The following is a 12609-nucleotide window of genomic DNA, read 5'->3' as shown; positions in this document are numbered from 1 at the left end:
AGTGGCAACTCCTCATCAGATGTCCTCCTCCCACTCTTGTCCCTCCATGCCCAGTCTCTTGACAAGAAGCTGGAATTTGTGTTGTGTTTTTGTTTTGTTTTTTCTTTGAGAAAGAGTGTCACTCTGTTACCCAGGCTGCAGTGCAATGGTGTGATTTCTGCTCACTCCAACCTCTGCCTCCCGGGTTGAAGCAATTCTCATGCTTCAGCCTCCCAAAGTGCTGGGATTACAGGCATGAATCACTGTGCCCAGCCTCATTCACTTTTAATCAGCGAAATCTCAGTTTTCTATTATAGAAATAACATCAAATAGAAAATGTTAATATTAAGTAAGATTTCCATGTAAAGGTGGCAAATCACAAAATCTCCCTTCCTTGAAACTTATTCATTCCTTTTTTTTTTTTTTTTTGTGATGAAGTCTCACTTTGTTGCCCAGGCTGGAGTGTAGAGGCAAAATCTTGGCTCACTGCAACCTCTGGCTCACTGAAATCTCTGCCTCCTAGGTTCAAGCAGCTCTCCTGCCTTAGCCTCCCTAGCAGCTGGGATTACAGGGGCACACTACCAGGCCTAGCTAATTTTTCTATTTTTAGCAGAGACAAGGTATCACTATATTGGTTAGTCTTGTCTTCAACTCCTGACCTCAGATGATCCACCCACCTCAGTCTCCCAAAGTGCTGGGATTATAGGCATGAGCTACCATGTCCTGCCCCTTGACACTTATTCATTCTAATGACATTTATTGTGTGCCTACTATGTGAAAAGTACTACATTAGCTTCTGAGAATGAAAAAGATGGTACTCCTGCTGCAGTAAGCTTCTATTCTGATTTGGCATAAGTTTGGGAGGAGGACATGCTGACAAGTAATTTGGTAAATAACAAGCTGATTTTTGAGTGTGGTATATGCTTTGAGAAACCCAGGCAGGACGAGGCAATGCAGAGGAGGATGATTCCCCCTTCACAGGATGAGGGAGGGTTTCTCTGCAGAGGTGATGTGTGAGCTGAGGTCTGAAATATGAGAAAAATCCAGCTATGGCAGGAGGTATGGGAAGTCCATTTCACGCAGGGAAGAGCATGTGCAAAGGTCCTGAAGAGGGAAACTGCTTGGCATTTACAGGAGCAGAAAAGCCCAGATGCCTGATGCACAATGAGCAAGAGGAATATAATAGAGGGTGGCAGGCAGGATCAGATCATGTTAGGATTGCCTTGTTTTTTAAAGAGGCATGGTCTCGCTCTGTCACCCAGGCTGGAGTGCAGTGGGGCAATCATAGCTCACTGCAGCCTCAACCTCCTGGATTCAAGGGGTCCTGTCATCTTAGCCTCCCAAGTATCTGGCACTTGCTACATTGCCCAGCCTGTACCTGAGCACCACCATGCCTGGCAAATTGTTTTTATTGTTATCAGAGATGAGAGTCTTGCTGTGTTTCCTACATGGGTCTCAAACTCCCAGACTCAAGTGATCCTACCATACTGACCTTAAAATGCACTGGAATTACAAGTTTGTACACTACATCTGGCCAAGATTGGAAGCTTAAAAAATGCTTTACTTTTAATTTTTGTGGATACATAGAAGGTGTATATATTTATGGGGTGCATGAGATGTTCTGATACAGGCATGCAATGTGTAATAATCACATCAGGGTAAATGGGATACCCCTCACCTTCAGCGCATTTATCCTTTCATTGTTTTACAAACAATTCAATTACACTCTTTTCCTTTTTTTTTTTTTTTTTTTTTTTTTTTTTTTTTGATTGTGTGTGGCTCTGTCTCCTGGGCTGGAGTGTAGTGGCACAATTTTGGCTCACTGCAACCTCTGTCCCCTGGGTTCAAGTGATTCTCCTGCCTCAGCCTCCTGAGTAGCTGAGACTACAGGTGTGTGCCACCACATCTGGCTAATTTTTGTATTTTTTGTAGAGAGAGTGCTTTGCCATGTTGGTCAGACTGGTCTCAAACTCCTGATCTTAGGTGGTCCTTCTGCCTTGGCCTCCCAAAGTGCTGGGATTACAGGCATAAGCCACCACATCTGGCCTCTATTAGCTATTTTAAAATATACAATAAATGATTGTTTATTATTGTCACTCTGTTGTACTACCAAATACTACATCTTATTCAACCTAACTGTATTTTTGTACCCATTAATTATTCCTGTGCACTCCCTCAAGCCCACAACCCTCTTGAGCCTCTGGTAACCGTCATTCTACTCTCTATCTCCATCAGTTCAATTGTTTTAATTTTTAGCACCCATAAATGACTGGGAACATGCAAAATTTGTCTTTCTGTGTTTGGTTTATTTTAGTGAATACAAAGTTCTCTAGTTCTACCCGTGTTGTTGCAAATAACAGAATTCTATTCTTTTTCATGACTGAGTAATATTCCATTGTGTACATACCACATTTTCTTTATCCATTCACCTGTTAATGGACACTTAGATTGCTTCCAAATCTTGGCTATTGTGAATAGTGTTGCAATAAATACAGAAATGTAGCTATTTCTTTGATATACTTATTTTTTTTTTCTTTTGGGAATATACCCAGCAGTAGGATTACTGTGTCATAAAGTAGCTCTCTTTTTAGTTTATTCAGGACACTCCAAACCGTTCCCCATAGTGGTTGCACTAATTTACATTCCCACCAACAGTGTACCAGGGTTCCCTTTTCTCCACATCATTAGCATTTGTTGCTGCCTGTCTTTGGATATTAGCCATTTTAACTGGGGTGGGATGGTAGCTCATTGTAATTTTAATCTGAGTTTCTCTGATGATCAATGATGTTGAGGACCTTTTCATATACCAGTTTGCCATTTTTGTATGTCTCCTTTTGAGAAATGTCTATTCTGATCTTTTGCCCATTTAAAATCAGATTATTAAAGCTTTTTTTTCCCCCCATTGGTTTTGTTTTTACTTGAGCTCCTTACATACTCTGGTTATTAATCCCTTGGCAGATGGATTCAGGATTGGGTTTTGTCTTTATTTTACACTCAATTCTAAACCCTGAAATGCTGTCAAGTGAAGTGACATAATAACTATATTGGAAGGTGACTTTGTGTACTTGCTATCTATTGCTGTGTAACATACCAGCTGGTCACGGTGGCTCACACCTGTAATCTCAGCACATTAGAAGGCTGAGGCAGGCAGATCACGATGTCAGGAGTTTGAGACTAGCCTGGCCAACATGATGAAACCTCGTCTTTATTAAAAATACAAAAATTAGCCAGATGGGGTACACATACCTGTAATCCTAGTTACTCAGGAGGCTGAGGCAGGAGAATCACTTGAACTCCTGAGTCAGAGGTTGCAGTGAGCTGAGGTTGTGCCACTGCACTCCAGCCTGGGGGACAGAGTGAGACTCCGTCTTGGAAAATAAACAAACAAACAAAAACAACTAAAAACACCTCGAGTTCAAGAGTTACAATGATGCTTACTAGTCTTCTCACAATTCTGGAGGCTGACTAGACTCACCTAGGCAGTTCTGGCTCAGAATGTGGTTGTCTTCAAACAATATGAAGTTAGAATAGTCTCAAAGGTTTCCTTGCTCAAATATCTCCTGGTTAATGTGGGCTGTCAGCCAGGGCCTCAGCTGGGGCTATCTGGTGGAACACTCACACATAACCTCCCTACATAGCCTGGGCTTTCTCACAAAATGGTGAATGGGTTCTAAGTGCACCCATACCAGGAAGGAGAGCCAAGTGGAAGCAGTATCATCTTTTATAACCTAATTTAATTATCATCTTTATTTTTTCGAGACACAGTCTCACTCTATTTCCCAGCTGGAGTGGAATGGTGCAATTTCAGCTCACTGCAACCTCCACCTCCCAGATTCAAGCGATTTTCATCCCTCAGCCTCTTGAGTAGTTGGGATTACAGGCACCCACCAAGATGCCTGGCTAATTTTTGAGTTTTCAGTAGAAACAAGGTTTCACCATGTTGGCCAGGCTGGTCTCCAACTCCTGACTTCAAGTGATCTGCCCACCTCAGCCTCCCAAAGTGCTGGGATTGCAGGCATAAGATATCTTACCTGACCATATCACCTAATGTTAAGAGTTATTTCTTGGTAGTTGAAAATTTCATGATTTGCTACTTTACTTTACTTCATGATTCTCTGAACTTTCTCTCTCTCTCTCTCTCTCAATCTCTCTCTCTCAATATCTCTTTCTCTCTCAGACAGGGTCTCACTCTGTTGCCCAGGCTGCAGTCTCAAACTCCTGGGTTCTAGTGATCCACCTGCCTCAGCCTCCCAAGTAGCTGGGACTACAGGTGCACATTACCATAACTGGTTTTTTAAAAATTTTTACAGAGATGGAATCTTGCTATGTTGCTCATGCTGGTCTCAAACTCCTGACCTTGAACAATTCTCCTACCCTACCTTCCCAAAGTGTTGAGATTGCAGGTGTGAGCTATGGCACCTGACCTTTTGTGCACTTTTCTATAGGACTTAGATTTTATGTAATAATTACAAATAATTTTTACAAAAGCTGTAGTCATTATAAACTTTTAAAAACTAAACAGTGACTGAGAATGAGCTACAGAAAGTAGTATTTATTCAGCATCTGTTATATACTAGACATGTTGCATATAGCAGACCACCTAACTGACATATCAAGGGAGGAATTATAATATTTATTTTCCAAAAAAGGAAACTGAGGCTTACAATTATTTCTTAACTCTGGAGTTACACAGCTGCTGCCAAAACAAGTGCCTTCTCCTAGCAGCCTGCCCCCTGCTGGTTTTACCAAATTCAACCCCCCACTTCCACCCCCATCTCTGTGCATAAGAATGATCACACACACACACACACACACACACACACACACACACACACACTCATTTCTGCAATATCCATCTGCATAGGCCAGGAATTGCCATGACAAACCAAATGCATTAACTATGTCCTTACCAAAGCTGTTATTCAATATCTCTAGGATTTGGGAAATAGTTTCTGATTTCACACTGATGAGGGTCACACTGAGGTCTCAAGAGAAGTAGTAATTACAAAGCATCCTAATCTATGTGAAAGGATATGATATTCAGATATATCCAGCCCTTTGAAATGCTCTGCTGGAAGGTGGTTGAGGTGCAAAGTACTATTGACTCATGGTAATCTTGGTCCATGGTCATTAATGATGATACTTTGTACTACTTTTGTGTTTGTGCTAAGGGTGGTTTCGAAGCTGGAAGAAACATCAATTTCTAGGTATTCAAATATCTCTTTCACAAAGTATGTTTGTGTGTGTGTGTGTGTATGCTACAAAAATATATACACACATATATTCACATATGAATATGTACACACATATCTACATATATATATATTTACAGTATCATAATTAAAAAGTAAACTCTTACTAATCCATAAAAAGAAAATGGCAGGCCAGGTGTAGTGGCTCAAACTCATAATCTCAGCACAGCAGGGGGTTGAGGAGAGAGGGTCACTTAAGCCCAGAAGTTTTAAACTGGCCTGAGAAACATGGTGAGGCCCCTTCTCTACAACAAATATAAAAATTAGATAGGCATGGTGGCTTGTAGCTGGGGTCCCAGCTACTCAGGAAGCTAAGGTGGGAGGATCACTTAAGCCAAGGTTGCAGAGGTTGCAGTGAGTCAAAATTGCACCACTGCACTTCAGCCTGCATGACAAAGCAGTACCTTGCCTCAGGAAAAAAGAAAAGGAAAAAATTGGTGACCCAGAAAACTTTAAAATATCTATATATTCATAAATGACATAAATGTATATAATCATAGTATATTAATCAAAAAGTAAATTCTTTTTTAAGTTTATTTTATTGCCCAAAATCAAAAAGTAAATCCTTAATACTTCATGACAAGCAAACGGCAGGCCAGGCTCATGCTTGTAATAGCACATTGAGAAGCCCAGGCAAGAGGATTCCTTGTGTCCAAAAGCTTAAGACCAGCCACAGAGTGAGAAGCAACCTCTTGAACAAAATCAGAAATTAGTCAAGGATGGTGACATGTGCCTGTAGTCTCTCATCTACTCAAGATGCTGAGTTGGGAGGATCAATTGAGCCCAAAAGTCCAAGGCTGCAGTGAGCCATAATTACATGAGAACACTCCAGCCTGGATGAAAGAATAAGATGCTAAGAAAAAAAAAAGGTAACTGTAAAAAACATAAAAACAGAAGACATAAACCGAGAAGCTGCTATGTCCAGGGAAAAGACTAACAGCCCAAGCAGAGGCCCATTACCCTCCAAACCCCCAGAAGACAAGAAAAACCATGAAACAGTAAATAAAACAGACACCACTGTGAAAAAACAAAGGCAGAATTTGTTATAAATCTGATAGAAATCCACTCTCAAGATTAAAAGTAGAGACAGGTGTTTTGCCAAGGCACACTGCTATGAAGTGAACAAATGAGAATCCAAGGAAACTTTGAGTTTTGGATGCTGTCAACCATTAAAGATCTAAAAAGCAGAATCCAGAAGAGACAACTGTGAGGCAAGTACAGGGCCAGAAAAGGCAACCATAAAGCAGGAGATAACCTTGAGTGTTCAGTAAGAGGTAGAAGATATGCCTGGAGAGGCCATGGTGAAGCTGCGGCTGGTCTAACAAAGGCCACCATGAAACAGAAGCTGAATCTTGAGAGGCAAACGTGAGACAAAAGATAAGCCTGGAAAAGCCAGTGTGAGGTAAAACATAGGCCTGCAAAGATGGCTGAAACACAGATAGCAATTAAGCCTGAGAAAGCCCATGTGGGGCAAAAGCTGGGCCTGGAGAGGCTGTTGTCAGGCAGGAGCTGGATCTATTCAGGCTGCCAGGAGGCCAAAAGTGGTCCAGGAAAGCCCGACTTGAAGAAGGCTGGGGCCTACAGAGGCCGCCAGGAGCTATGCCAAATGTGGTTGTTGTGAGGCAGGAGTTGGGCCTATAGACGCAGCTGGAAGGAAGAGCTGGGTCCAGAGAGGCTGACTTGAAAACATTCTGGGCCTGGAGAGGATGCCAGAAAGCCAACACTGAGATTGGAAAGGCTGCTGGGAAGTACCAGCTTGGCCTAAAGAGGCCACTGGGAGGCCGGAGCTGGGCCTGTAGATACAGGCTGCCAAAAAGGCAGAAGCTGGGCCTGAGAGGAGGCCACAGTGAGGCCAAGAGCTGGGCCTGGAGGGTCCACTGGGAGGCAGAGGTTGGGCCTGGAGAGGCCTACTACAGGCAGGAGCCAGGCCTGGAGAGGCCCATAAGAGGAAGCTTTGCACTTGGAGAGGCTGTTGGGGAGGCAGTCTCTTGGCCAGGAGAGACCATGAGAGGCATGAGCTGTGCCTAGACAGGCTAGTGCAAGAAAGGACCTGGTCCTAGACAAGATCCCAGTGTGAGGTGAGAGATGGGCCAGAGAGGCTGCCAGAAGCGTAAGCCAAACCTCAATGAGCCAGTGTGAGAAAGGAGTTTGGCCTCTGGTCGCAGCCAGGAGGCAGGCAGGAACATGGCCTGGAATAGCTTCCACGAGGCAACAGCTAGCCCTGAGAAGGCTGTGGGGAACCCAGAGTTGGGTACAGAAAGGCCACACTGTCAGGCAATAGCTGGGCCTGTAAAGGCCACCAAGAGACAGAAGGCAGGCCTAAAAAGCTCCACTTGACTAAACCAGGAGCTGGCTTACTATAAAGGCCTCCAGGAGCTGACCAGGAGCCGAGCCCAGCCAAAAGAGGACTTAGGCCTGTAGACATGGCCAGGAGGAACAGCTGGGCCTGGAAAAATTACCATGAAGGGGGCAGAGGCTGGGCCTCAAGAGGCCAATGGGAGGCAGGAGTTGGGCCCAAGAAGGTCACTGGGAGGCAGTAGCTGGCCCTGAAGGGGCCCATTTGAGAGGTTTGCATTGGGAGATCCTGCTAGGAGGGCAATATCTGGGCCTGGAGAGGCTGATTTGAGCAAGTTTGGGGCCTGGAGATGCTGTTGGAGGGCAGGAACTGAGTCTGGAGAGGCCACCATAAGGTGTGAGTTGGGTCAGCCTGGAGAGCTTGACTTGAGGACCTTGCAATCCTACAAAGGCCACCAAGAGTCTGCAGAGGTTGTTGCAAGGCAAGAGGTGGGCCTGTAGATATAGCTGGGAGGAAGGGTTGGGACCTGAGAGGACACCAGGAGGCAACACATGGGACTGGAGAGGCTGCAAGAAGCATGAGATGGGCTCAGAGAGGCTGCCAAAAGGATTCCAAGAAGTGGGCCTGGAAGGCCACTGTGAGGAATGAACTGGGCCTGTAGAGGTCACTGGGATGCAGGAGCTGGGCCTGCAGAGGCTGCCAAAAGGCAGGAGCCTCCCTCAGCCTGGGGAGGCCATGGTGAGGCATGAGATTCAACTAAAGAGGCCTTCGGAAAGTCAGGAGCTGGGCCTGTCCACTCTGCCATGAGGCAGGCAAGAAGGCAGGCAGGTAGATAGGCTGTCAGAAATGGCCTGGGGAGGCTGACATCAAGGGCAAGAGCTGGGCCTGGAGAGGCTGTTGTCAGGCAGGAGCTGGGTCTGTCCAGGCCACCAGGAGGCTGAAGATGTGCCTGAAAATCCTGACTTGAGGAAGGCTGGGGTCTACAGAGACTGCCAGGAGCTAGGCCAAATATAGTTGTTGTGAGGCAGGAGTTGGGCCTGAAGATGCAGCCGAGGGGAAGAGCTGGGCCAGGAGAGATCGACTTGAAAAAGTTCTCAGCCTGGAAAGAATGCCAGAAAACCATCGCTAGTACTGGAAATGCCACCAAAAAGATGCCAGCTTGGCCTAAGTAGGCCATTGGGAGGCTGGAGCTGGGCCTGTAGATACAGGCTGCCAAAAAGGTAGGAGCTGGGCCTGAGAGGAGACCACAGTGAGGACAAGAGCTGGGACTGGAGGGTCCACTGGGAGGCAGAGGTTGGGTCTGGAAGTGTCTACCACAGGCAGTAGCCCAGCCTGGATAAGTCCTTGAGAGGAAGCTTTGGGCCTGGAGAGGTCCCAGGGAGGCAGGAGCTGGCTGGGGAAGGTTCATCAGAGGCATGAGCTGGGCCTAGACAGGCCAGTGCAAAGGAGGACCTGGGCCTACACCAGAGGCAAGAGTCAGGCCAGAGCTGGACCTGGAGAGGCTGCCAGAGGCATGAGCTGGGCCTCAACAGGCCAGTGTGAGGGAGGAGCTGGGCCTGTGGATGCAGCCGGGGGGCAGGCAGAAACTTGTCCTGGGGAAGCCACCACCAGGCAACAGCTGGTCCTGGGGAGGCTGTGGGGATGCCAGAGCTGGGCCTGGAGAGGTCACTGTCAGGCAGTAGCTGGGCCTGTCCAGGCCACTGGGAAGCAAAAGATAGGCCTGGAAAACTCCACTTGAGGAAGCTTCAGGCCTACAAAGGAAAGGCCTCCAGGAGCTGGCCAGGAGCTGAGCCAAGAGGCCAATGGGAGGTAGGAGCTGGGCCTAAGGAGGCCATTGAGAGGCAGGAGCTGGCCCTGAAGGGGCCCACATGAGGAATTTTTGCTTCTGGAGAGGCGCCAGGAGGGCAGGAGCTGGGCCTGGAGAAGCTGACTTCTGGACCTTTTGGGCCTGCCAAGGCCACTGGGCAGAGGTTGGAGCCAGGCCAAGAGAAGCCAGCTTGAGCAAGGTTGGGGCCTGGAGACACTTTCAGAGGGCAGGAGCTGAGCCTGGAGAGACCACCATAAGTCATGACTTGGGTGGGCCTGGAGAGCTTGACTTGAAGAACTTTCAAGCCTACAAAGGCTGACAGGAGCTGTGCAGGAGCTGAGTCCACAGAGATTGTTGCAAGGCAGGAGGTGAGCCTGTAGATGAAGCTGGGAGGAAGAGCTGGGCCCAGAGAGGACACCAGGAGGCAGTACCTGGGTCTGAAGAGACTGTGAGAGGCATGAGCTTAGCTTGGAGAGGCCATTAAAAGGATTCTAAGAAGTAGGCCTGAAAGGCCATTGTGAGGAAAGAGCTGGGCCTGCAGAGGCCACTGGGCTGCAGGAGATGGGCCTGCAGAGGCTGCTGAAAGGCTGGAGCCTCCCTTGGCCTGGGGAGGCCACGGTGAGGCATGAATTGCCTAAAGAGGCCATCAGAAAGGCAGGAGCTGGTCTTGTCCATGCTGCTGCCAGGCAGACAGGTAAGTAGGCAGGCAGGCAAGCAGGCAGGCAGGCAGGCAGGAATGACCTGGGGGGGCTGATGTTGAGGGCAAGAGCTGGGCCTGGAGAGGCTGTTTTCAGGCACAACCTGAGTCTGTCCAGGCCACCAGGAAGCTGAAGGTGGACCAGGAAACCATGTCTTGAGGAAGGCTGGGGCCTACAGAGGCTGCCAGGAGCTGGGCCAAATGTGGTTGTTAGGAGGCAGGAGTTGGGCCTGTAGACACAGCCAGGAGGAAGAGCTGGGCCCAGAGAGCCCCATTTGAAAACATTCTCAGCCTGGATAGGATGCCAGAAGCCAATACTTTGCATGGAAATGCCATCAAAAAGGCATCAGCTTGGCCTAAAGAGGCCAATGGGTGGCTGGATCTGGGCCTGTAGATACAGGCTGCCAAAAAGGCAGGAGCTGGGACTGAGGAGGCCACAGTGAGATCAAGAGCTGGTCCTGGAGGATCCACTGGGAGGCAGAGGTTGGGCCTGGAGGGGTCTACCACTGGCAGGAGCCAGGCCTGGATAGGCCCTCAAGAGGAAGATTTGGGCCTGGAGAGGTTCCCCAGGAGGCAGGAGCTGGCTGGGTAAGGTCCGTCAGAGTCATGAGCTGGGTCTAGACAGGCCAGTGCAAGGGAGAACTTGGGCCCACACTAGAGGCCAGTGTGAGGCCAGAGCTGGGCCTGGGGAGGCCACCAGAAGCATGAGCTTGGCCTCAATGGGCCAGTGTGAGGGAGGAGCTGGGCCTGTGAATGCTGCTGGGAGGCAGACAGGAACTTGGCCTGGGGAAGCCTCTGCCGGGCAACAGCTGGTCCTGGAGAAGGTGCGGGAAGGCCAGAGCTGGGCCTAAAAAGGCCACTGTCAGGCAGTAGCTGGTCCTGTCCAAGCCACTGGGAGGCAGACGGTAGGCCTGGAAAGCTCCACTTGAGGAAACTTCAGGCCTATAAAAGAAAAGTGGCCTGGAGCTGGCCAGGAGCCCAGCCAAAAGAGGCTGTCTTGAGGCAGTACTTGAGCCTGTAGATGCAGCCAGGAGGAAGAGCTGGGACTGGGGAGGCTGCCATGAGGGAGGCAGAGGCTGAGCCTGGGTAGTCTGATGGGAAGCAGGAGCTGGGCCCAAGGAGGGCATTGGGAGGCAGGAGCTGGACCCAGAGGAGCCCACATGAGGAAGTGTTGTGCCTGGAGAAGCCTCGGAGAGGGCAGGAGCTGGGCCTGGGAGGCTGACTTCAGGACCTTTTGGGCCTGCCAAGGCCACCGAGGAGGCTGGAGGCAGACTGAGAGAAGCCGACTTAAGGAAGTTTTTTGGCCTGGAGATGCCATCGGAGGGCAGGAGCTGAGACTGGAGAGGCCACCGTGAGGCATGAGCTGGGTGGGCCTGGAGAGCTTGTCTCAAGAACCTTTGGGGTCTACAAAACCACCAGGAATTGGGCAGGAGCTGAGTCCACAGAAGTTGCTGCAAGGAAGGAGGTGGGCCTGTAGATGCAGCCAGGAGGAAGTGATGGGCTAGGAGAGGACACCAGGGGGTAGCCTCTGAACCTGGAGAGGCCATGAGATGCATGAGCTGGGCCTGCAGAGGCCAGATAGATGCAGGAGGTGGGCCTGTAGAGGCTGCTGAAAGGCAGGATCCTTGTCAGCCTTAGAAGGCAGTGTCCAGGCATGAGATGTGCCTAAACAAGCCATCAGAGAGTCAAAAGCTGGGCCCATCCAGGCTTCCATGGGGCAGGCAGAAACTGCCTGGAGAGGCCCATGTTGAGGACAAGAACTGGGCCTGGAGAGGCGGTTGTCAGGCAGGAGCTGGGTCTGTCCACAGTGCTGGGAGGCCAAGGGTGGGCCTGAAAAACCCAATTTGAAGAAGGGTGGGGCTTACTGAGGCTGCCAGGAGCTGGGCCAAATGTGGTTGTTGCAAGGCAGGAGTCAGGCCTGTAGATACAGCCAGGAGGAAGAGCTGGGCCAGGAGAAGTCAACTTGAAAAAGTTTTGAGCCTGGAAAGGATGCCAGAAAGCCATTGCTGGGACTGCAAATGCCACCAAAAAGACACCAGCTTGGCCTAAAGGAGGCCACTGGGAGGCTGGATCTAGGCCTGTAGATACAGGCTGCCAAAAAGGCAGGAGCTGGGCCTGAGAGGAGGCCACAGTGAGGCCAAGAGTTGGGCCTGGAGGGTCCACTGGGAGGCAGAGGCTGGGCCTGGAGGGGCCTACCACAGGCAGGAGCTGGGCCTGGAGAGGCCCACGAGAAGAAGCTTTAGGCCAGGAGAGGACTCCAGGAGCCAGGAGCTGGCCTGGGAGGGTTCGTGAGAAGCATGAGGTAGGCCTAGACAGGCCAGTGTGACGGAGGACCTGGGCCTAGACTAGAGGCCAGTGTGAAGCAAGAGCTGGATCCAGAGAAGCTGCCAGCTCATGAGCTGGGCTTCAACGGGCCAGTGTGAGGGAGGAGCTGGGCCTGTGGGTGCAGCTGGGAGGCAGGCAGGAACTTGGTCTGGGGAAGCCACAGCCAAGCAATAGCTGGTCCTGAGGAGGCTGCAGGGAGACTAGAGCTGGGCCCAGAGACGCCACTGTCAGGCAGTAGCTGGGCCTGTCAAGG

The sequence above is a fragment of the Sapajus apella genome, unplaced genomic scaffold (assembly GCF_009761245.1).
Source record: "Sapajus apella isolate SASKATOON/1434 unplaced genomic scaffold, GSC_monkey_1.0 scaffold193, whole genome shotgun sequence".
Classification (NCBI taxonomy): Eukaryota; Metazoa; Chordata; class Mammalia; order Primates; family Cebidae; genus Sapajus; species Sapajus apella.
This window is presented reverse-complemented; position numbering follows the sequence as displayed.